This window comes from Pseudophryne corroboree, chromosome 11 (genome assembly GCF_028390025.1).
Source record: "Pseudophryne corroboree isolate aPseCor3 chromosome 11, aPseCor3.hap2, whole genome shotgun sequence".
In the NCBI taxonomy this organism is placed as follows: Eukaryota; Metazoa; Chordata; class Amphibia; order Anura; family Myobatrachidae; genus Pseudophryne; species Pseudophryne corroboree.
In genome coordinates, this window is record NC_086454.1 from 169,956,468 (window position 1) to 169,982,648 (window position 26,181).

The 26,181-nt window shown below is 45.9% G+C and overlaps 1 protein-coding gene across 4 annotated transcripts in view; it reads right to left on the reverse strand.

The window, feature by feature from the left end:
* The window catches only part of LOC134969246 (USP6 N-terminal-like protein), a 379,876-nt gene that overhangs the window by 164,888 nt on the left and 188,807 nt on the right, over positions 1-26,181 (reverse strand). For 3 of the 4 annotated variants that reach the window (XM_063945070.1, XM_063945069.1, XM_063945068.1), the window contains exon 2: positions 9,260-9,340. The gene's annotated coding sequence lies outside the window, so the exon portion shown is untranslated. Of the gene's footprint in view, positions 1-9,259; positions 9,341-26,181 lie in introns of those variants that run through there. The other variant, XM_063945071.1, reaches the window with a different exon arrangement.

A 26,181-nucleotide genomic window follows, 5' to 3' on the forward strand; every position in this document is an offset into this window, starting at 1 on the left:
TACATAGGTGATGTCGTCCTCATCCTAAGATTCCTCACCCCTTTCAGCGTGTACATCCTCCTCCTCACAGAGTATTACTTCATCCCCACTGGAATCCACCATCACAGGTCCCTGTGTACTTTCTGGGGGCAATTGCTGGTAAAGGTCTTCCTGGAGGAATTTATAATTAATTTTGATGAACATCATCTTCTCCACATTTTGTGGAAGCAAGCTCCTACGCCGTTCGCTGACGAGGTTACCGGCTGCACTAAACACTCTTTTGGAGTACAACTTAGGTAAAATAAAGCCAGTTTGTACAAGTGCCTCCAAATGGCCTCTTTTTCCTGCCAGTTTAAATAAGGACTGTCTGACATGCCTACTTGGATGCTGTCACCCATATATACCCATAATATATATATATATATATATTTATATATACCCATATTCTTTCAATGGTGACAGCATCATATGCAGTGACAGTAGACATGTCAGTAATCATTGGCAGCTCCTTCAGTCCAGACCAGATGTCAGCACTTGCTCCTGGGTGCCCTGCATCAACACCAGCGGGTGGCCTAGGAAATTTTATCCTCGCAGCCCCAGTTGCGGGAGAAAATGAAGGAGGAGCCGTTGACGGGTCACTTTCCGCTTGAGTTGACAATTGTCAGCACAGGACACCACCACTGGACTGGTGCAGCACAACACAGCACCACTGCACTGGACTGGACTTATACAGCCGCACTGGACTTATGGCAGCACAGGACACCACCACTGGACTGATGCAGCATAACACAGCACCACTGCACTGGACTGGACTTATACAGCCGCACTGGACTTATGGCAGCACAGGACACCACCACTGGACTGATGCAGCATAACACAGCACCACTGCACTAGACTGGACTTATACAGCAGCACTGGACTTCTGGCAGCACAGGACACTACCACTGTGACTGGACTGATGCGGCACAAGACACCACCACTGGACTGATGCAGCACAAGACAGCACTGGAATGACACATAAGAGCAGGTCGCCACCCCACGCGCCACATCACTTTCCCACCCAGACACTGAGAAGACACGTCCTCTCACTACACTGTCAGGGACTGGAGTGAAAATGGCGGCAATGCGCGGCTCCTTATATGGAATCCAAACCCCGCGAGAATCCGACAGCGGGATGATGATGTTTTGCCTTGTTCTGGTTTCTGAGTCTGGTGGAAAGTCCTGAGCCGGGCTCAGAGAACCGAACCCGTTCATCCCTTATATATATATATATAATTTTTTTATTATTATTTTTTTTTTTTAATTCTTCAGAGGGAAAAAAATCAGAGATACGTACATTCAAATGGGATCATCAGTGCAATTTCCCTGCATTGGTTATAAGGCACAATGATCCCTATGGCTACATGCATTTTAAATAAGGTTTCTCATGACCACTAACAGTATATGGAACCTCTTGTAAAACACAATGCAGGAACAAATCCTGAAAAATACCAGTGTCTTTTTTTCAGCAAGTACATCTTACTTACCTTGGGGTTCATTTACATTTGGATATAAGTAATTATTATGACACTCTCAGATGTAGCAATGCCGGTCCACGCTGATAGGTTTTAAGGCCAGTACTGATGGGAGAGATGTGTGCTGAGTGATCTTAACATAGACCGCTCAGCACAGCGCAATGTGTGCTGAGCGAAGGGGAAGGGGGGCGGGCGCTCACGTCACACAGCGCTGAAGTGAGCGACCTGCTATAGAGCCTGCATGTAAGCTCAATCTAGCACGGGCAATAGCGATGTGCGGCTATCGCTGGGGGGCATACACAAGGCAGATCCGTGCTTAAAATCTAAGCAATCTAGTCAGATTGCTTAGATTTTAAACACGGATCTCTCCGTGTGTACCCCCCTTTACTTTCATAATCTCCCTGAAATGCTTTTTTAAAAGTAGGCAAGTATGGATCATTGCGCCTTAAAACCAAAGCATGGAAATGGCATTGATGATCCCATTCCAATGTCTTCAATGTTTTCTTTTCTCTTTTTTGTAAGTATGGAGCAGCTACATATTGGGGGTGAGGTCCAAGCATGGAAATTGCTAGACTTTTCAGGGTGTCAGGGAGATTGCTACTATTACGGGGAGTCAGGGAGATTGCTACTATTACGGGGAGTCAGGGAAATTGCTACAATTTCAGGGAGTCAGGGAGATTGCTACTATTACAGGTAGTCATGGAGATTGCTACTATCTCAGGGTGCCAGGGAGATTGCTACTATTACAGGGAGTCATGGAGATTGCTACTATTTCAGGGATTCATGGAGATTGCTACTTTTACAGGGAGTCATGGAGATTGCTACTATTACAGGGAGTCAGGGAGATTGCTACTATTACAGGGAGTCAGGGAGATTGCTACTATTTCAGGGAGTCAGGGAGATTGCTACTATTTCATAGAGATGTGCACCGGAAATTTTTCGGGTTTTGTGTTTTGGTTTTGGGTTCGGTACCGTGGCCGTGTTTTGGGTTCGAACGCGTTTTGGCAAAACCTCACCAAATTTTTTTTGTCGGATTCGGGTGTGTTTTGGATTCGGGTGTTTTCTTCAAAAACCCCGAAAAAACAGCTTAAATCATAGAATTTGGGGGTCATTTTGATCCCAAAGTATTATTAACCTCAATAACCATAATTTCCACTCATTTTCAGTCTATTCTGAACACCTCACACCTCACAATATTATTTTTAGTCCTAAAATTTGCACCGAGGTCGCTGGATGACTAAGCTCAGCGACCCAAGTGGCCGACACAAACACCTGGCCCATCTAGGAGTGGCACTGCAGTGTCACGCAGGATGGCCCTTCCAAAAAACACTCCCCAAACAGCACATGACGCAAAGAAAAAAAGAGGCGCAATGAGGTAGCTGTGTGACTAAGCTCAGCGACCCTAGTGGCCGACACAAACACCTAGCCCATCTAGGAGTGGCACTGCAGTGTCACGCAGGATGGCCCTTCCAAAAAACACTCCCCAAACAGCACATGACGCAAAGAAAAAAAGAGGCGCAATGAGGTAGCTGTGTGAGTAAGCTAAGCGACCCTAGTGGCCGACACAAACACCTGGCCCATCTAGGAGTGGCACTGCAGTGTCACGCAGGATGGCCCTTCCAAAAAACACTCCCCAAACAGCACATGACGCAAAGAAAAATGAAAGAAAAAAGAGGTGCAAGATGGAATTGTCCTTGGGCCCTCCCACCCATCCTTATGTTGTATAAACAGGACATGCACACTTTAACCAACCCATCATTTCAGTGACAGGGTCTGCCACACGACTGTGACTGAAATGACGGTAGGTTTGGACCCCCACCAAAAAAGAAGCAATTAATCTCTCCTTGCACAAACTGGCTCTACAGAGTGGTGCCTGTACGCCGAAAGTGTCCCGCAATTCTTCTGGCCACCGACAGCATCTCTTGCACGCCCCTCTCGTTTTTTAAATAATTCTGCACCACCAAATTCAAGGTATGTGCAAAACATGGGACGTGCTGGAATTTGCCCATATTTAATGCACACACAATATTGCTGGCGTTGTCCGATGCCACAAATCCACAGGAGAGTCCAATTGGGGTAAGCCATTCTGCGATGATCTTCCTCAGTTGCCGTAAGAGGTTTTTAGCTTTGTGCGTATTCTGGAAAGCGGTGATACAAAGCGTAGCCTGCCTAGGAAAGAGTTGGCGTTTGCGAGATGCTGCTACTGGTGCCGCCGCTGCTGTTCTTGCGGTGGGAGTCAATACATCTACCCAGTGGGCTGTCACAGTCATATAGTCCTGAGTCTGCCCTGCTCCACTTGTCCACATGTCCGTGGTTAAGTGGACATTGGGTACAACTGCATTTTTTAGGACACTGGTGAGTCTTTTTCTGAGGTCTGTGTACATTTTCGGTATCGCCTGCCTAGAGAAATGGAACCTAGATGGTATTTGGTACCGGGGACACAGTACCTCAAACAAGTCCATAGTTGGCTCTGCAGTAATGATGGATACCGGAACCACGTTTCTCACCGCCCAGGATGCCAAGGCCTCAGTTATCCGCTTTGCAGCAGGATGACTGCTGTGATATTTCATCTTCCTCGCAAAGGACTGTTGGACAGTCAATTGCTTGGTGGAAGTAGTAAAAGTCGTCTTACGACTTCCCCTCTGGGATGACCATCGACTCCCAGCAGCAACAACAGCAGTGCCAGCAGCAGTAGGCGTTACACGCAAGGATGCATCGGAGGAATCCCAGGCAGGAGAGGACTCGTCAGAATTGCCAGTGACATGGCCTGCAGGACTATTGGCATTCCTGGGGAAGGAGGAAATTGACACTGAGGGAGTTGGTGGGGTGGTTTGCGTGAGCTTGGTTACAAGAGGAAGGGATTTACTGGTCAGTGGACTGCTTCCGCTGTCGCCCAAAGTTTTTGAACTTGTCACTGACTTATGATGAATGCGCTGCAGGTGACGTATAAGGGAGGATGTTCCGAGGTGGTTAACGTCCTTACCCCTACTTATTACAGCTTGACAAAGGCAACACACGGCTTGACAAATGTTGTCCGCATTTCTGTTGAAATACTTCCACACCGAAGAGCTGATTTTTTTGGTATTTTCACCAGGCATGTCAATGGCCATATTCCTCCCACGGACAACAGGTGTCTCCCCGGGTGCCTGACTTAAACAAACCACCTCACCATCAGAATCCTCCTTGTCAATTTCCTCCCCAGCGCCAGCAACACCCATATACTCCTCATCCTGGTGTACTTCAACACTGACATCTTCAATCTGACTATCAGGAACTGGACTGCGGGTGCTCCTTCCAGCACTTGCAGGGGGCGTGCAAATGGTGGAAGGCGCATGCTCTTCACGTCCAGTGTTGGGAAGGTCAGGCATCGCAACCGACACAATTGGACTCTCCTTGTGGATTTGCGATTTCGAAGAACGCACAGTTCTTTGCTGTGCTTTTGCCAGCTTAAGTCTTTTAATTTTTCTAGCGAGAGGCTGAGTGCTTCCATCCTCGTGTGAAGCTGAACCACTAGCCATGAACATAGGCCAGGGCCTCAGCCGTTCCTTGTCACTCCGTGTGGTAAATGGCATATTGGCAAGTTTACGCTTCTCCTCCGACGATTTTATTTTAGATTTTTGAGTCCTTTTTTTACTGATATTTTGTGTTTTGGATTTTACATGCTCTGTACTATGACATTGGGCATCGGCCTTGGCAGACGACGTTGATGGAATTTCATCGTCTCGGCCATGACTAGTGGCAGCAGCTTCAGCACGAGGTGGAAGTGGATCTTGATCTTTCCCTATTTTTGGAACCTCAACATTTTTGTTCTCCATATTTTAATAGGCACAACTAAAAGGCACCTCAGGTAAACAATGGAGATGGATGGATACTAGTATACTTATGGATGACGAGTGACTGACGACACAGAGGTAGCTACAGCCGTGGACTACCGTGCTTCGTCTGCTAGTATAGAGATGATAATGATATAAAAAAAATATATATATCACTACTGCAGGTATATATAATATAATGACGGACCTGCTGGACACTGTCAGCAGACTCCTAAACTACTAGTATGAAGAAGATAGAAAAAAAAACCCCACCACAGGTAGGTATACAATTATGGACGAGCACTGACGACACAGAGGTAGCTACAGCCGTGGACTACCGTACTGCGTCTGCTAGTATAGAGATGATAATGATATAATATATATATTAATATCACTACTGCAGGTATATATAATATAATGACGGACCTGCTGGACACTGTCAGCAGACTCCTAAACTACTAGTATGAAGAAGATAGAAAAAAAAACCCCACCACAGGTAGGTATACAATTATGGACGAGCACTGACGACACAGAGGTAGCTACAGCCGTGGACTACCGTACTGCGTCTGCTAGTATAGAGATGATAATGATATAAAAAATATATATATATCACTACTGCAGGTATATATAATATAATGACGGACCTGCTGGACACTGTCAGCAGACTCCTAAACTACTAGTATGAAGAAGATAGACAAAAAAAACCCACCACAGGTAGGTATACAATTATGGACGAGCACTGACGACACTGAGGTAGCTACAGCCGTGGACTACCGTACTGCATCTGCTAGTATAGAGATGATAATGATATAAAAAATATATATATATCACTACTGCAGGTATATATAATATAATGACGGACCTGCTGGACACTGTCAGCAGACTCCTAAACTACTAGTATGAAGAAGATAGAAAAAAAAACCACACCACAGGTAGGTATACAATTATGGACGAGCACTGACGACACAGAGGTAGCTACAGCCGTGGACTACCGTACTGCGTCTGCTAGTATAGAGATGATAATGATATAAAAAATATATATATATCACTACTGCAGGTATATATAATATAATGACGGACCTGCTGGACACTGTCAGCAGACTCCTAAACTACTAGTATGAAGAAGATAGAAAAAAAAACCCCACCACAGGTAGTTATACAATTATGGACGAGCACTGACGACACAGAGGTAGCCACAGCCGTGGACTACCGTACTGCGTCTGCTAATATAGAGATGATAAAGATGATAGAGATGAACAAAAAAAATATAACACTACTGCAGGTAAATATTTATATAATATAATGAATGACGGACCTGCTGGACACTGTCGGCAGAATGCGTTTATAGAATAAAAAAAAAAAAACACCACAGGAGTGTAACTTTTTCAGGCAGACAATATACTGGTGGTCACTGGTCAGTCACACTGGCAGCAAAAGTGTGCACTGTACTCCTGCTATAACTGCACCCCAGTCTCCCCCACAATTCAGCTGTGTGAGCAGTGAGCACTCAGCACAGTCAGATATACATAGATATATCATGCAGCACACTGAGGCTGAGCACAGATATGGTATGTAGCGTTTTTTTCAGGCAGAGAACGGATTAAAAAAAACTAGCAAATCTCTGCACTGACTGTACTCCTCCTAACAGCTCTCCCCAATCCTCCCCATAATAAGCTAAGCAGCAATCAGATCAACTAACTAGTACTAACAGTAACTATAAACGGAGAGGACGCCAGCCACGTCCTCTCCCTATCAATCTCAATGCACGTGTGAAAATGGCGGCGACGCGCGGCTCCTTATATAGAATCCGAGTCTCGCGATAGAATACGAGCCTCGCGAGAATCCGACAGCGGGATGATGACGTTCGGGCGCGCTCGGGTTAGCCGAGCAAGGCGGGAAGATCCGAGTCTGCCTCGGACCCGTGTAAAAAGGCTGAAGTTCGGGGGGGTTCGGATTCCGAGGAACCGAACCCGCTCATCTCTACTATTTCAGGGAGTCAGGGAGATTGCTACTATTTCAGGGAGTCAGGGAGATTGCTACTATTTCAGGGAGTCAGGGAGATTGCTACTATTACAGTGAGTCAGGGAGATTGCTACTATTTCAGGGAGTCAGGGAGATTGCTACTATTTCAGTGAGTCAGGGAGATTGCTGCTATTTCAGGGAGTCAGGGAGATTGCTGCTATTTCAGGGAGTCAGGGAGATTGCTACTATTTCAGGGAGTCAGGGAGATTGCTACTATTTCAGGGAGTCAGGGAGATTGCTGCTATTTCAGGGAGTCAGGGAGATTGCTGCTATTTCAGGGAGTCAGGGAGATTGCTACTATTTCAGGGAGTCAGGGAGATTGCTACTATTTCAGGGAGTTGGCAAGGATGATGTAAAGACAGCTAACAGCAATTTATGAGTTTAAACTTACCTCCCAACTTTCGACTCTACTGAGTCAGGACCTGCGCGTATTCGCTGCCTAAAAGGGTGTGACTTCAGGTTGAGGGGCGGGGCCACTGCTGCAACCCCTGTTTTCGTCATTTTGGGGGGAGTGCCCAGTTATCCATGAGCAGCTCCCGGCAAACTCTCCCTGCACTGATAGATGCCATGCACATGACATCCATTTAGTGATCATTGGCTGCTTTGTAGAGCACAGCAGAGGTGATCACTGGCTCTCCCAATCTGCCTCCCCGCCAGCGGGACACTGCGGCCCACTGGTGGAACAGCGGAACAGTCCCGATGTATTCAGGACAGTTGGGAGGGTATCCGTTCACATGGTCGACCATGTTATGGTCGACAGTCATTAGGTCGACCACTATTGGTCGACATTGACATGGTCGACATGGACACATGGTCGACACACGAAAATGGTCGACACATGGAAGGTCGACACATGAAAAGGTCGACATGAGTTTTTACCTTTTTTTTTCTTTTGGGGAACTTTTCCATACTTTACGATCCACGTGGACTACGATTGGAGCGGTAATCTGTGCCGAGCGAAGCGAGCCATGCGAGGGGACGCAGTGCACTAATTGGGGTTCCCAGTCACTTTACGAAAAAAACGACACCAAAAAAGTTAAAAAAACTCATGTCGACCTTTTCATGTGTCGACCTTTCATGTGTCGACCATTTTCATGTGTCGACCATGTGTCCATGTTGACCAATAGTGGTCGACCTAATGACTGTCGACCATAACATGGTCGACCATTCATACCCGAACCAAACGGGAGATATGGGTTAAAGTCTGCATCAGAAATACAGCACAGTAACAGCAACCACACAGAAACATAAGGAATGATATGCACTTCAATTCAGATAAGACTCTGGGGTCTATGTACTAATCCTTGGAGATAGATAAAGAAGATGTAGATAAAGTACCAGCCAGCTTCTGTCATTTTTCAAACACAGCTGTAACATGTCAGTTAGGAGCTGATTGGCTGGTATTGTACATCCATCCACGTTATTGCTCTCCAAGGCTTAGTAAATAGACATTTATATTCCAGAATAGCAGTGAAACATTTGCATATGGCCCCTAATGTACTGCATAAAGATTTACATTACTGTTCCCACTGATTCAATAACACTGAAAGGATTAAATAATGTATTCTAAAGGTGCCCATACAACTAAAGATTTATCTTCCAATCTGACTGGTTAGAATGAATAGGTGTATCTTGCAAAATGCAATAACTGAACTATGTAACCCTGTGTCTGTCCCTCCCTTAAATGTAAAATGTGCAATGCCTTGTGGTCAGCAGGCAGCCACCACAGATAGGCTATAATGTATTACATTAGCAGATGTTTTGTGTATATAGAACATACTATTTTTACCACTTGAAAATGCAGCCAGTCTGTATGATGTCATTTAAAGGACTTTTGGGTAGTTTTTCAATTTGCTTTCATCTGACAGTAACTTAACCCTTTGCTTTTTAAGCTGCACAGCCCACAGTACAATGGTAAAACAAATTACATACGTGTTCTTATTGCAGTCCATAAGCCAAAAGGTGGCCCACGTGAGTGTGTAGTAGTCTCTCTGCTCCGTTATAAACTCCAAGCTGAAAAAAAAACAACAACAAAAAAACACAAATTACAGGATGAACAGTAATCAACAAGTCAGGATCATCAAATATGGCCATGCGTTTAAGAAGATACATATTCCCAACATGATGCTTTAAAAACCGCATGTATGAAAGAAAGCTTCATAATGCCCAAATAAAGCAGTAATATACGTAGTTTGAATTACCATCCCCCCTTTCCCCTTCCACTTCGTAAGCAGAAAAAATGCTGAATAGAATTATTCAAGAAGATAATCACTAAGGTACAGTATGTGTTTTAACCCCATAACACTATCAAATTTGTTATACATGTTATTTGATGTGTCAGGCTTTACGGGGTTAAGCAATGGGAGTGTTAAATTTTTACCAGATCTTTTTTTTTTTAAAGCCTGGATTTTAATTTTACTGAAAAACACATACTATACTGTCACTCTTGATTCAAGCACACATACAATATACAGTACACTCACATGAAATTAAAACAATTACTGTCCTCTTAAGGCTGCAGCTATACAATGGCAACATATGACTTAGGGCCTAATTCAGAGTTGATCGCAGCAGCAAATTTGTTAGCTATTGGGCAATTCATGTGCACTGCAGGGGGGGGGGGGGCAGATATAACATGTGCAGAGAGAGTTAAGGGGTGTGCACACGGAATGATGTTCAGCTAATTTCTAAGCAATCTGACTAGATTACTTAGAAATTAGGTGAACATCGCTCCGTGTGTAGGGGTGCCGGCGATAGCGATGTGCGGTCCCGCGCGTTGCTATCGCCGGTGCTAGATTGGCCTGCATGTAGGCACAATCTAGCAGGTCGATCATTTCACCACTGAAATGAGTGGCCCCCCCGTGTCCGTCCCTCTGTCCCCCTCTCACTCAGCGTTGTGCTGAGATGGGGGAGAGATGCGTGCTGAGCGGTCTGTGCTAGACCGCTCATCAAACATCTCTGGGAAAATCTCCCCGTCAGTATGGCCCTTTAGATTTGGTTGTGGTGTGTTCAAACTGAAGTCTAAATTGCAGTGTAAAAATAAAGCAGCCATTATTTACCCTGCACAGAAACAAAATAACCCACCCAAATCTAACTCTCTGCAAATGTTAGATCTGCCCCACCTGCAGTGCACATTGGGGGTAATACCAAGTTGATCGCAGCAGGAATTTAGTTAGCAATTGGGCAAAACCATGTGCACTGCAGGGGAAGCAGATTTAACATGTGCAGAGAGAGTTAGATTTGGGTGGGGTGTGTTCAATCTGCAATCTAAATTGCAGTGTAAAAATAAAGCAGCCAGTATTTACCCTGCACAGAAACAAAATAACCCACCCAAATCTAACTCTCTCTGCACATGTTAAATCTGCCTCCCCTGCAGTGCACATGGTTTTGCCCAATTGCTAACTAAATTCCTGCTGCGATCAACTTGGAATTACCCCCATGGTTTTGCCCAACTGCTAACAAATTTTCTGCTGCGATCAACTCTGAATTATCCCCTTAGTTTTACTAAACCTTGTCTACAATGCTGAAGCCAAGGAACAGGCTAGCCAGCTGTGTTTCAATCAGGCACCACAACACACACACACTGTAGTTTCAGAGGGAGTCAGAGACACAAAGCAAGGAAAAAATGTGTCAAACAGCAAAGTAAGCTAAATACAGAAAATTAAGATTACAACAAAAATCACAGAGGAGAAAGCATTCAACGCAATGCTGAAAATAAAAACAAACATCCCAAACACTTTTTTTGGACTGTTTTTCTTGCACATCTTTGTACACTTTGGGGCAGTATTAGTATTTATGTAGAGGAAGCCCATTAATCCCTTGACATAAGCAAGCGTTTATGTACAGAAAGCATAAAACAATGAGATGTCAACATATAGAACTTTGAATATAAAAGCCCCTACATTGCAGTGACAAGAAATTAAGAGGGTAGGAGAACACAGACAAATACTAAAACCACACAAGACACAGGCAAAAATATAAAAGAATTTTGATCAGAGTGCCTTTAGTCACCATAGTTTGAAGCCATCTGCATTTAGAGAAAGGAATCTGTACTTTGAAGAAAACAACGTTAATGATTTTGGTAGAGATGAGCGGGTTCGGTTTCTCTGAAACCGAACCCGCACGAACTTCATGTTTTTTTTACGGGTCCGAGCAGACTCGGATCCTCCCGCCTTGCTCGGTTAACCCGAGCGCGCCCGAACGTCATCATGACGCTGTCGGATTCTCGCGAGACTCGGATTCTATATAAGGAGCCGCGCGTCGCCGCCATTTTCACACGTGCATTGAGATTGATAGGGAGAGGACGTGGCTGGCGTCCTCTCCATTAGAAATTAGATTAGAAGAGAGAGAGAGATTGTGCAGAGTCAGACAGAGTTTACCACAGTGACCAGTGCAGTTGTTGTTAGTTAACTTTTATTTATTTTAATATAATATATCCGTTCTCTGCTATATCCGTTCTCTGCCTGAAAAAAAACGATACACAGCAGCAGCCAGTCACACAGTGTGACTCAGTCTGTGTGCACTCAGCTCAGCCCAGTGTGCTGCACATCAATGTATAAAAGGCAAAGCTTATAATAATTGTGGGGGAGACTGGGGAGCACTGCAGGTTGTTATAGCAGGAGCCCCCAGGAGTACATAATATTATATTAATTTAAAATTAAACAGTGCACACTTTTGCTGCAGGAGTGCCACTGCCAGTGTGACTAGTGGTGACCAGTGCCTGACCACCAGTATAGTAGTATATTGTTGTATGTATTGTATACTATCTCTTTATCAACCAGTCTATATTAGCAGCAGACACAGTACAGTGCGGTAGTTCACGGCTGTGGCTACCTCTGTGTCGGCAGTCGGAACTCGGCAGGCAGTCCGTCCATCCATAATTGTATTACAATATATACCACCTAACCGTGGTATTTTTTTTTCTTTCTTTATACCGTCGTCATAGTGTCATACTAGTTGTTACGAGTATACTACTATCTCTTTATCAACCAGTGTACAGTGCGGTAGTTCACGGCTGTGGCTACCTCTGTGTCGGCAGTCGGCAGGCAGTCCGTCCATCCATAATTGTATTATTATTATAATATATACCACCTAACCGTGGTTTTTTTTTCATTCTTTATACCGTCATAGTGTCATACTAGTTGTTACGAGTATACTACTATCTCTTTATCAACCAGTGTACAGTGCGGTAGTTCACGGCTGTGGCTACCTCTGTGTCGGCAGTCGGCAGGCAGTCCGTCCATCCATAATTGTATTATTATTATAATATATACCACCTAACCGTGGTTTTTTTTTCATTCTTTATACCGTCGTCATAGTGTCATACTAGTTGTTACGAGTATACTACTATCTCTTTATCAACCAGTGTACAGTGCGGTAGTTCACGGCTGTGGCTACCTCTGTGTCGGCAGTCGGCAGGCAGTCCGTCCATCCATAATTGTATTATTATTATAATATATACCACCTAACCGTGGTTTTTTTTTCATTCTTTATACCGTCGTCATAGTGTCATACTAGTTGTTACGAGTATACTACTATCTCTTTATCAACCAGTGTACAGTGCGGTAGTTCACGGCTGTGGCTACCTCTGTGTCGGCAGTCGGCAGGCAGTCCGTCCATCCATAATTGTATTATTATTATAATATATACCACCTAACTGTGGTATTTTTTTTTCTTTCTTTATACCGTCGTCATAGTGTCATACTAGTTGTTACGAGTATACTACTATCTCTTTATCAACCAGTGTACAGTGCGGTAGTTCACGGCTGTGGCTACCTCTGTGTCGGCAGTCGGCAGGCAGTCCGTCCATCCATAATTGTATTATTATTATAATATATACCACCTAACTGTGGTATTTTTTTTTCTTTCTTTATACCGTCGTCATAGTGTCATACTAGTTGTTACGAGTATACTACTATCTCTTTATCAACCAGTGTACAGTGCGGTAGTTCACGGCTGTGGCTACCTCTGTGTCGGCAGTCGGCAGGCAGTCCGTCCATCCATAATTGTATTATTATTATAATATACCACCTAACCGTGGTTTTTTTTTCATTCTTTATACCGTCGTCATAGTGTCATACTAGTTGTTACGAGTATACTACTATCTCTTTATCAACCAGTGTACAGTGCGGTAGTTCACGGCTGTGGCTACCTCTGTGTCGGCAGTCGGCAGGCAGTCCGTCCATCCATAATTGTATTATTATTATAATATATACCACCTAACTGTGGTATTTTTTTTTCTTTCTTTATACCGTCGTCATAGTGTCATACTAGTTGTTACGAGTATACTACTATCTCTTTATCAACCAGTGTACAGTGCGGTAGTTCACGGCTGTGGCTACCTCTGTGTCGGCAGTCGGCAGGCAGTCCGTCCATCCATAATTGTATTATTATTATAATATATAACACCTAACCGTGGTTTTTTTTTCATTCTTTATACCGTCGTCATAGTGTCATACTAGTTGTTACGAGTATACTACTATCTCTTTATCAACCAGTGTACAGTGCGGTAGTTCACGGCTGTGGCTACCTCTGTGTCGGCAGTCGGCAGGCAGTCCGTCCATCCATAATTGTATTATTATTATAATATATACCACCTAACTGTGGTATTTTTTTTTCTTTCTTTATACCGTCGTCATAGTGTCATACTAGTTGTTACGAGTATACTACTATCTCTTTATCAACCAGTGTACAGTGCGGTAGTTCACGGCTGTGGCTACCTCTGTGTCGGCAGTCGGCAGGCAGTCCGTCCATCCATAATTGTATTATTATTATAATATATACCACCTAACCGTGGTTTTTTTTTCATTCTTTATACCGTCATAGTGTCATACTAGTTGTTACGAGTATACTACTATCTCTTTATCAACCAGTGTACAGTGCGGTAGTTCACGGCTGTGGCTACCTCTGTGTCGGCACTCGGCAGGCAGTCCGTCCATCCATAATTGTATTATTATTATAATATATACCACCTAACCGTGGTTTTTTTTTCATTCTTTATACCGTCGTCATAGTGTCATACTAGTTGTTACGAGTATACTACTATCTCTTTATCAACCAGTGTACAGTGCGGTAGTTCACGGCTGTGGCTACCTCTGTGTCGGCAGTCGGCAGGCAGTCCGTCCATCCATAATTGTATTATTATTATAATATATACCACCTAACCGTGGTTTTTTTATACCACCTAACCGTGGCAGTCCGTCCATAATTGTATACTAGTATCCAATCCATCCATCTCCATTGTTTACCTGAGGTGCCTTTTAGTTCTGCCTATAAAATATGGAGAACAAAAAAGTTGAGGTTCCAAAATTAGGGAAAGATCAAGATCCACTTCCACCTCGTGCTGAAGCTGCTGCCACTAGTCACGGCCGAGACGATGAAATGCCAGCAACGTCGTCTGCCAAGGCCGATGCCCAATGTCATAGTACAGAGCATGTCAAATCCAAAACACCAAATATCAGAAAAAAAAGGACTCCAAAACCTAAAATAAAATTGTCGGAGGAGAAGCGTAAACTTGCCAATATGCCATTTACCACACGGAGTGGCAAGGAACGGCTGAGGCCCTGGCCTATGTTCATGGCTAGTGGTTCAGCTTCACATGAGGATGGAAGCACTCAGCCTCTCGCTAGAAAACTGAAAAGACTCAAGCTGGCAAAAGCACCGCAAAGAACTGTGCGTTCTTTGAAATCCCAAATCCACAAGGAGAGTCCAATTGTGTCGTTTGCGATGCCTGACCTTCCCAACACTGGACGTGAAGAGCATGCGCCTTCCACTATTTGCATGCCCCCTGCAAGTGCTGGAAGGAGCACCCGCAGTCCAGTTCCTGATAGTCAGATTGAAGATGTCAGTGTTGAAGTACACCAGGATGAGGAGGATATGGGTGTTGCTGGCGCTGGGGAGGAAATTGACCAGGAGGATTCTGATGGTGAGGTGGTTTGTTTAAGTCAGGCACCCGGGGAGACACCTGTTGTCCGTGGGAGGAATATGGCCGTTGACATGCCAGGTGAAAATACCAAAAAAATCAGCTCTTCGGTGTGGAGGTATTTCACCAGAAATGCGGACAACAGGTGTCAAGCCGTGTGTTCCCTTTGTCAAGCTGTAATAAGTAGGGGTAAGGACGTTAACCACCTCGGAACATCCTCCCTTATACGTCACCTGCAGCGCATTCATAATAAGTCAGTGACAAGTTCAAAAACTTTGGGTGACAGCGGAAGCAGTCCACTGACCAGTAAATCCCTTCCTCTTGTAACCAAGCTCACGCAAACCACCCCACCAACTCCCTCAGTGTCAATTTCCTCCTTCCCCAGGAATGCCAATAGTCCTGCAGGCCATGTCACTGGCAAGTCTGACGAGTCCTCTCCTGCCTGTGATTCCTCCGATGCATCCTTGCGTGTAACGCCTACTGCTGCTGGCGCTGCTGTTGTTGCCGCTGGGAGTCGATGGTCATCCCAGAGGGGAAGTCGTAAGCCCACTTGTACTACTTCCAGTAAGCAATTGACTGTTCAACAGTCCTTTGCGAGGAAGATGAAATATCACAGCAGTCATCCTACTGCAAAGCGGATAACTGAGTCCTTGACAACTATGTTGGTGTTAGACGTGCGTCCGGTATCCGCCGTTAGTTCACAGGGAACTAGACAATTTATTGAGGCAGTGTGCCCCCGTTACCAAATACCATCTAGGTTCCACTTCTCTAGGCAGGCGATACCGAGAATGTACACGGACGTCAGAAAAAGACTCACCAGTGTCCTAAAAAATGCAGTTGTACCCAATGTCCACTTAACCACGGACATGTGGACAAGTGGAGCAGGGCAGGGTCAGGACTATATGACTGTGACAGCCCACTGGGTAGATGTATGGACTCCCGCCGCAAGAACAGCAGCGGCGGCACCAGTAGCAGCATCTCGCAAACGCCAACTCTTTCCTAGGCAGGCTACGCTTTGTATCACCGCTTTCCAGAATACGCACACAGCTGAAAACCTCTTACGGCAACTGAGGAAGATCATCGCGGAATGGCTTACCCCAATTGGACTCTCCTGTGGATTTGTGGCATCGGACAACGCCAGCAATATTGTGTGTGCATTAAATATGGGCAAATTCCAGCACGTCCCATGTTTTGCACATACCTTGAATTTGGTGGTGCAGAATTTTTTAAAAAACGACAGGGGCGTGCAAGAGATGCTGTCGGTGGCCAGAAAAATTGCGGGACACTTTCGGCGTACAGGCACCACGTACAGAAGACTGGAGCACCACCAAAAACTACTGAACCTGCCCTGCCATCATCTGAAGCAAGAAGTGGTAACGAGGTGGAATTCAACCCTCTATATGCTTCAGAGGTTGGAGGAGCAGCAAAAGGCCATTCAAGCCTATACAATTGAGCACGATATAGGAGATGGAATGCACCTGTCTCAAGTGCAGTGGAGAATGATTTCAACGTTGTGCAAGGTTCTGATGCCCTTTGAACTTGCCACACGTGAAGTCAGTTCAGACACTGCCAGCCTGAGTCAGGTCATTCCCCTCATCAGGCTTTTGCAGAAGAAGCTGGAGGCATTGAAGAAGGAGCTAACACGGAGCGATTCCGCTAGGCATGTGGGACTTGTGGATGCAGCCCTTAATTCGCTTAACAAGGATTCACGGGTGGTCAATCTGTTGAAATCAGAGCACTACATTTTGGCCACCGTGCTCGATCCTAGATTTAAAGCCTACCTTGGATCTCTCTTTCCGGCAGACACAGGTCTGCTGGGGTTGAAAGACCTGCTGGTGACAAAATTGTCAAGTCAAGCGGAACGCGACCTGTCAACATCTCCTCCTTCACATTCTCCCGCAACTGGGGGTGCGAGGAAAAGGCTCAGAATTCCGAGCCCACCCGCTGGCGGTGATGCAGGGCAGTCTGGAGCGACTGCTGATGCTGACATCTGGTCCGGACTGAAGGACCTGACAACGATTACGGACATGTCGTCTACTGTCACTGCATATGATTCTCTCAACATTGATAGAATGGTGGAGGATTATATGAGTGACCGCATCCAAGTAGGCACGTCACACAGTCCGTACTTATACTGGCAGGAAAAAGAGGCAATTTGGAGGCCCTTGCACAAACTGGCTTTATTCTACCTAAGTTGCCCTCCCACAAGTGTGTACTCCGAAAGAGTGTTTAGTGCCGCCGCTCACCTTGTCAGCAATCGGCGTACGAGGTTACATCCAGAAAATGTGGAGAAGATGATGTTCATTAAAATGAATTATAATCAATTCCTCCGCGGAGACATTGACCAGCAGCAATTGCCTCCACAAAGTACACAGGGAGCTGAGATGGTGGATTCCAGTGGGGACGAATTGATAATCTGTGAGGAGGGGGATGTACACGGTGATATATCGGAGGGTGAAGATGAGGTGGACATCTTGCCTCTGTAGAGCCAGTTTGTGCAAGGAGAGATTAATTGCTTCTTTTTTGGGGGGGGTCCAAACCAACCCGTCATATCAGTCACAGTCGTGTGGCAGACCCTGTCACTGAAATGATGGGTTGGTTAAAGTGTGCATGTCCTGTTTTGTTTATACAACATAAGGGTGGGTGGGAGGGCCCAAGGATAATTCCATCTTGCACCTCTTTTTTCTTTTCTTTTTCTTTGCATCATGTGCTGATTGGGGAGGGTTTTTTGGAAGGGACATCCTGCGTGACACTGCAGTGCCACTCCTAGATGGGCCCGGTGTTTGTGTCGGCCACTAGGGTCGCTTATCTTTCTCACACAGTCAGCTACCTCATTGCGCCTCTTTTTTTCTTTGCGTCATGTGCTGTTTGGGGAGGGTTTTTTGGAAGGGACATCCTGCGTGACACTGCAGTGCCACTCCTAGATGGGCCCGGTGTTTGTGTCGGCCACTAGGGTCGCTTATCTTACTCACACAGCGACCTCGGTGCAAATTTTAGGACTAAAAATAATATTGTGAGGTGTGATGTGTTCAGAATAGGCTGAAAATGAGTGTAAATTATGTTTTTTGAGGTTAATAATACTTTGGGATCAAAATTACCCCCAAATTCTATGATTTAAGCTGTTTTTTAGGGTTTTTTGAAAAAAACACCCGAATCCAAAACACACCCGAATCCGACAAAAAAAATTCGGTGAGGTTTTGCCAAAACGCGGTCGAACCCAAAACACGGCCGCGGAACCGAACCCAAAACCAAAACACAAAACCCGAAAAATTTCAGGCGCTCATCTCTAGATTTTGGGTCACGTGGAATGTGGTTGCAATTTTGGCCTCTGCAATTAACCAGAAGTCCTATAGTATGTGAACAACTGCTTGTAGTCTCAGTCAAATGCAGGGGTCAATATATTCTTGTAAAATCTCGGAGCCAGTTAAAAAGTTTAGGAGCCAGACCACTGTCCCAAATCCAAATATAAAAAAACTTGTATTGATCACCGCAAATCAAAATATATAAAAACTTGTATTGATCACCACATATGCCCTGTCAATGCACCTCAGACCTCCCCAGATGCAATCAGACCCCGACACATGCCATTCACTGCGCTCAAATTCATAGTATGCCACAGAGTAGTAACCCCAATTCATAGTATGCCACACAGAAGGCCCACAATTTATAGTACGCCACACAGAAGCACCCCCAATTTATAGTATGCCACACAGAAGGGCCTCCCAATTTATAGTATGCCACACAGAACGGCCCCCAATTTATAGTATGCCACACAGAAGGCCCCCAATTTATAGTATGCCACACAGAAGGCCCCCCAAGTCATAGTATGCCACACAGAAGGCCCCCCAAGTCATAGTATGCCACACAGAAGGCCCCCAATAGTATGCCACACAGAAGGCCCCCAATTCATAGATAGGGGAAGATGTTAAAATGCCAAATTAGACGAGCATGGCTTGGTTGGCAAATGTGCCAGAAGATATCAGATTGCATTGCAGGCAAAACATAAAATCTTGGCATAGAACTACCGCCACCAGATTCCCAATCCTGCAAATTTTCAGATGTACAATCCTCTGCTTCGAACTACCAAGACATCTGCAGCGAGACATTATACCACCTTCTTACTCTTGCTAACTGATACTGCACCTGAAAGGCCAGGGACACTCGCTACTAGATACATACTGTTCCAACATAGCCCTATCCAGAAATACCAGACGAGGAGTGCAGGCCAATGACACCCACAATTCGGCTGCATAATCTGGACAGGACCCACAGCTCAGCCTTCCCTATCACAGGAAACTTGCCTGCACCATGTACCCAGTGTAGTGTGCATCTCCTGATAGATCACCAGCTACGATATGTGGTAGCCTAGTAACAGGATCACCTACTGTGGCAGCCTCTTCCATAATCACTAGGATCAGGCAGCCATGGTCACAGGACCAGGTTTAGTGGAGCTAAACTCCATAGGGGGAGATCTGAAAATTGTCTGGTCACGACAGAAAGATCACTCTCAAACCTCCTTCATTCAAGACATGAGGATGGGCATGACTATCTACTGCTACATGCAAAAAAAGTCATAACGTCTCTCTCATCATTCACAGGGAGGGAAAATGTATCAGTCATTCTAGAGAGATTTTCCTATATACGTAAATAGGGTGTGAGGTAATCAGCTGTGTTACTGGACATTATGGGAGTCTATGTACTAAGCCTTGGAGAGAGAGAGAGAAAGTGGGAGAGAGAAAGTGGGATAGATCAAGTGCCAACCAACTAGCTCCTTTTTAAACACATCCTGTAATGTGGCAGTTAGAAGCTTATTGGCTAGTACTTTAGCTCTCTCCACAGCTTTGTACATCTCCCCCAGGGTTTTTATACTCTCAGCAAATCGGGATCAGACCACAGTAAAATCTAGTAGCCATGGCATTCTGGCGGGTGTAGTATGGTATGCCGGCGGTCGGGCTCCCGGCGACCAGCATACCGGCGCCGGGAGCCAGTCCGATGGCATACCGACAGTGTGGCGAGCACAAATGAGCCCCTTGCGGGCTCGCTGCGCTCGCCACGCTGCAGGCACGGTGGCGCGCCACGCTATTTTATTCCCCCTCCAGGGGGGCGTGGACCCCCACGAGGGAGAATAAGTGTCGGTATGCCGGCTGTCGGGATTCCGGCGCCGGTATACTGTGCCCCGGGATCCCGACAGCCGGCATACTGAAGACCACCCATTCTGGCAATCAGTATTTGTTGAGCCATGGCCAGACACACCTATATGAGAGCCTTCTGGCTGCAAGTGCAGCCATCATCGATAGTAATGCTTCTTACCACATGCTATGTGCAGACAGTCTGACTGAAATTTGCGTGAATTTGCAGAGTCAGCTCAGAACTCTACACGCCCACAGGTCTTTTCCCTTGTGTGCGAATGCCCCATTTCCACCCAATTGCTATTCAGTCATTAGTTTGAAGCATGTAAGATGCGTGTGACTCCCAATCACTTGTAGATGCTCTAAGTTACAAATGTACTGTAAGTCTCATTGCAGGGGCAATTTTCTATAAATCGCAATGATGCGGCATGATTTAATATTGCATGCAACTCAGAATCAGGCCAAATCGGTATATTTAATCATGGCACAATTTCAACAAAATGTGTTGTAAGCCATAGCAACCAGCCAAATTGTACCGTATGTTCTAAGTGTCGTTTAGAAAATTAAAGCATTGATTTTGGTTTAAAATTTAAATGGGTTACAGCCAGGGCATTTTAAGAGAGCAGAGGGTCCTGTGTGCAGGCTCCACGGGGTCCCACTCTTCTCTGGCAGCACTGTAGTTGTCTGAATTGTACTGGCAAACAGTGCACTGAGCCAAACTTAACAGACAGCAATAGCTACTCTAAACTCAAATTTACAGGTTTCTATCTATTGGGAATATTGTTACTGCTACAACTTGTGTGGAACAAATCAGAAATTACTAGCTGCTGTAGACATACAATTTACAGGCCATATACTGCAATCTCCTCTATTGCAGCCACACACCATTCAGGATCACTCTCTCATCCTGTGAGTGCCAATGGGGTTCTGCAATTCATGCAGTAACAGGACACGATTTCACGCAGGGACAGCAGAAGTGCTCCCCTACTATCTTTTTTTAGAGCCAGTGTCCGCTTCTGACCACTCTCTCATTTCGTCATCGATGCTTAGACAGATGACTGAAAAGCAGAAAAAGTGTAAAGGCCCATATAGACGGGCCGATGCAGCGAGAGATGTGTGCTGAGCGAACCGCTCAGCACACATCTCTCCCGCCGCTCAGCACAGCGCAATCTGTGCTAAGCGTGCGGGGGGAGACGGGGGGGGGCGCTCACTTCACCCAGCGGGTGAAGTGAGCGACCCGCTAGATTGGCCTGCATACAGGCCAATCTAGCAGCGGCGATAATGATGAAATTCTAAGCAATCTAGTCAGATTGCTTAGAATATCGCTCCGTGAGTACCCCCCTTTAGGAAATACGGATTTGGCTCCTGTCTGCATAATACAATATTGCATACCCTCAACAACACAACTTCAGTCATACATTATTATATTTTTCACATACAACAGACTTACCACCCTAAGGAAAGAAACTAATGTCTGTGCAAGCTTTTCAAAAAAGTATAACACAAGCATTATATGTGAGTGTCTGTGTGTTCAGATTGATGTTGTGTGACAGAACCCACTGACCTACAGTCAAACCGCCCTGGGCATGCCCAATCTCATCTGATCTTGGAAGCTATGTACTGCAGGGCCTGGTCAGTACCTGGATGGGAGACTAAGTATCGTAGGTATTTTATTCTTTCAAACAGAACAGAATTGTTGACACTCCGACACCTTACAGCAGGGGTCAGGGAACTTTTTTACCTTTTACCTTAAAATATATTTAGATACGCTGACGTTACCCCCTTGATTTGAAAGGAAGAAAATCATATATTATTGTGCATATATACTGGTTATCACTGTTTATATGGCACTTCTGAGATACTGTGAGAGTGTGTGTGTGTGTGTGTGTGTGTGTGTGTGTGTGTGTGTGTGTGTGTGTGTGTGTGTGTATTTATTTATTTATTTTTCTGCCAATTATTTTTTGGCAATGAATAGGTTAATTAACACTTTCTCCCCAAAACACCAGAATGAATGTAAGAAAGATGGATGAGGGGGGAGGTGGGGGGACACAACTTTTAGGAGACAGATGGTCACATCCTCACCTCAGTAATGTCAGTGGGAATTTCCCACTGTTATGTGGGCCACTGTCTGATCCTGCGGAAATGCGTCAGCGGTCAGCCACAGAACACTTCAAGTTCTGTGTGTGAGTTGGTTGGCTGCGGGCAGGAGGACAAGACAGCGCAGGGCGGGCGTGAGGGAGCGCGGTGTGACGTCAGCATGTCACACCGTGGCCAGGAACACAGCACAGGGCGGCCAGGAGCACAGCGCAGGACGGGCAGGAGGAAGCGCGGTGACACGTCAGCACGTCACACCGCGAGCCGACCGGTGCTGGATGGGGCTGTATCTCAGCAGCTCAACCGTCCATTACCCCCAGGAATTTGGGGTCATTTACCCCTGTTCCCTGACCACTGCCTTACAGCCTATAGACATAATTGGGGTATCACACAATACTGGGGTACAGGGCTGCCATCAGAAATTGTGGGGCCCGGGACTGATAGTCAGGGCCCCCCCCTTCTCGGAAAAAAAAAGTTACATAAAAATATATATTTAAACAAAATAAAAAATAAAATTTCCGTGCACACACGGAGCATCACCATATTATGCCCCTTACACCATATTAAGCCCCCACAGTAATGCCCGTCACCATATAATGCCCCACACAGTAATCGTCCTGCCACCATATTATGCACCCACATTAATGGCCTTGCTACCATATCATGGCCACACAAGTACCTGCTCGTTGTCATGGGGCTTCTCCCCCCCCTCCCCCTCTCATTGCTGCCGCTGTCGGGAGGGTCCGGGATGCTCATGCCGCTGCCTGCCCGCCCGCCACCGTCCCTGCCGTTCTACTGCTGCCCTCCATCTAGGGATGGACATCGAATTGTGATGGTTAGTAACCATCAATGTTTTTGTTGTGATGTTAGTGTTTTTACCATTCAATGGCAGCATTCCGATGTTTGCTGCAATCGAATGGTATTAATTTGATGGTTTTCCAATGGTTAGCTGATTTCAACAATTAAACAATGAAAGCTGCGCTGCCCCTGCTGAACATCTTGGTGACCCATTGGACGTTTTCTCTGCCTCAGACATGACCTTCTCAGTCACTCCCCTCTCCCAGGCTGCTGCTAGGCAACAGAGCAGATTGCATGCTGTGATTGGCTCTCTGACACTGTGAGCAGAGCCGTCTTAACAGCAGTGTAGGCCCCTGGGCACAGCAATGCACTGGGACCCCTACCCACCCATCAGCGGTAGTGGTGAGGGGTGCTATCAGTGGCAGCTTTGATGTCCCTCGGGGGTTGGGGGGGGGGGGTTCTATCTTCCACTCAGCATGTAGGACCTCGAGAAATAATTTCTGCTAATTACTCCTTTACTGCACAAATGGGGCGGAAAGGAGAACACTAAACTATAGAAGGGGACATTGGGCTGAATGAAGGGGCCCTGGTACAGGACTTCCAGGGTGGTAGGGGGTGTTTAATACACAGGGGAGGGGTGGATAGTGGAGTGGGCTTAATATTCATCATTTTCCGGGGGGCAGGGCAGCTTGCTTTACTGCAGATATCTCCAGTTCCTGGAAATAGATTGCTTAGCTTTAATGGGATTAAAAAAAAACTAGAGAGTCCAACCTTTCAAGAGGTACTGGTGACACCTATCAGCAGGTACTGGGGACTTGGGGATCAGACTTTAGGAGCCAGAGCAATCCGCCAACAAAAATATAAAACTGCATATTAGGCGTGTGGAGCTGGGGCAGGGTCCAGCTGCTTGAAGGCTGATATCTCTGGTTCTGGGCATAGTAGAGACAAGCTGCCACTGTTCCCTGAAAGGGGAGAGTCCCAGCTTTTGGAGTATGCCCTTAGAAAAACTCTAAGTCAGACAGAACCCGAGATATCTGGCTGGAAAGAACAATTAACAGGCTAGGATGGGGACCACTGCTTTGAAGTCGGATATCTCCGGTTCCCCAGGGCCGATTTTCAAAAATCTGGTACCCCTGGAAGAGGGGACCCTCAGCTATCAGCCTAGGGCCCTTATACTCCTGGGGCCCTTGGGCAAGAGCCCATTGAGCCCATACGAAAAGACAGCCCTGACTGTGAGAACCAATCAGAGTTAAGCTCTTGCCACTGCAGCAGCAGCAATGGGAGCCTGGCCGCATCACTACCTCCATGTCCGTGGCATCATTCAGATAAATGGCAGAGGCGTCACTCAAGTTACTGGAGCGGTGGCTGTGTCCAGTCGCTCCAGTGCTGCAGCTGCTCCGCCTCCTCTTGTAACAGCTCATGGACTGGCAACCCCCCTCAGTCCCACCTCTAGCCCGCCCACGTTAAGCAACGGTGCGGCCTATTGCGCATGCGCAAACTAAGAAAATTGCACATGTGCAAACATCGCAATGGATTTACCATCGAATGCTTTTAATGTGATGGTTAACTACCATCGCATCGGAACATTCGATGGCAGAAGCACATTCACTATTCGATGATGGGCTTCCGATGTCCATTCCTACCTCCGTCCTCCTGTTGCTCTGTATTGAAAACGTCCCTCTCAAAATGGCCGCCGCCTCTTAGGAGATATTAGAGGGCTCCTCTAGTATCTTGAATAACGGTCTCCTCTGTGGCGGTGGCCATTTTTGGAGGGATATTTTCAATACAGAGCTGCTGGCTGGAGGGATGAGGACAGCAGCAGACAGCGGAATGGCAGGGATGGCGGCAGGCAGACAGGGGGCTACATGAGCATCCCGGGCCCTCCCCCCTCTGACAGAGAGGCCGGGCCCGGGACAGCTGTGCCCCCAGCACCCCCCTGATGGCAGCCCTGCTGGGGTACATCCTGAGCCTAAGTGAGCAACTTTTTCCTTAAATGATTCCCTGATAAAGGTGAAATACCAATACATAATTTTTTTTGCCTAAATTCTAGCATTTATGCTGCTATGAACATATACTCGTGTCTGCTCCTTTCCTTTTAAGTGTAATACAATAAAAGATAAATTTAAAAAACATAATCAGTATCATTGTCTTAAGATGCAGTTGCTTCTGTTTTTTGCTTTCGCAAAAGACTCCACTTTATAGTTCAACAAACTATCTTCTTAGAGCACCACCAACTTACTGATGAACCTACTGACTTGTAAAGCTTGATGTTGGTTTTCTAAATATCTAATAAAATAAAGGTGTATAAATATACATTACATCCTGTGCAGATTTATATTGTTTTAGCGACTGGTTTTGTGCCAGAGTCTACAGCACATGAACAGGTCTCCAGGAACATGGCCGCTGCCTCATTTTCCCGGTGATTTCTGTCTGCAGCACCAGCCACCGTGGGACTCTAGAGGGGTAGGTATAATTTTATGTGTGCGGGGCGTACGGTTTGGATCCCACTTGACCCATGGGCCAGTGTGCGCCGCACACCTTGCACCCATTATAGATACGCCAATAATTACAGTACATAAGTACACAATGCTGCTTGTACAGTAGTATTATTATTTTTTTAATGACTTCTCCTCTAGCATGGTGAAGTTGTTTAACCTACGGATTATTATAATGACATTTTATTTATAAGCCGCCACAAGTGTTTCGCAGCGCCGTACATAGGACAGTACAGGTAGACAAAACTTAGCATTACAGTAAGTAAATAACAAAAATAGAGTACAGGTAACAAAGCACCACAATTCTCAAAACATAACAGCTAAAATGTAGGTAGCGAGGGAGTAATCATTGTACTACTTGGGGCTGGCGGCCATAGATGGAGCTGAGCCTTGACCAACAGGAGAAAAGGCTGGTCG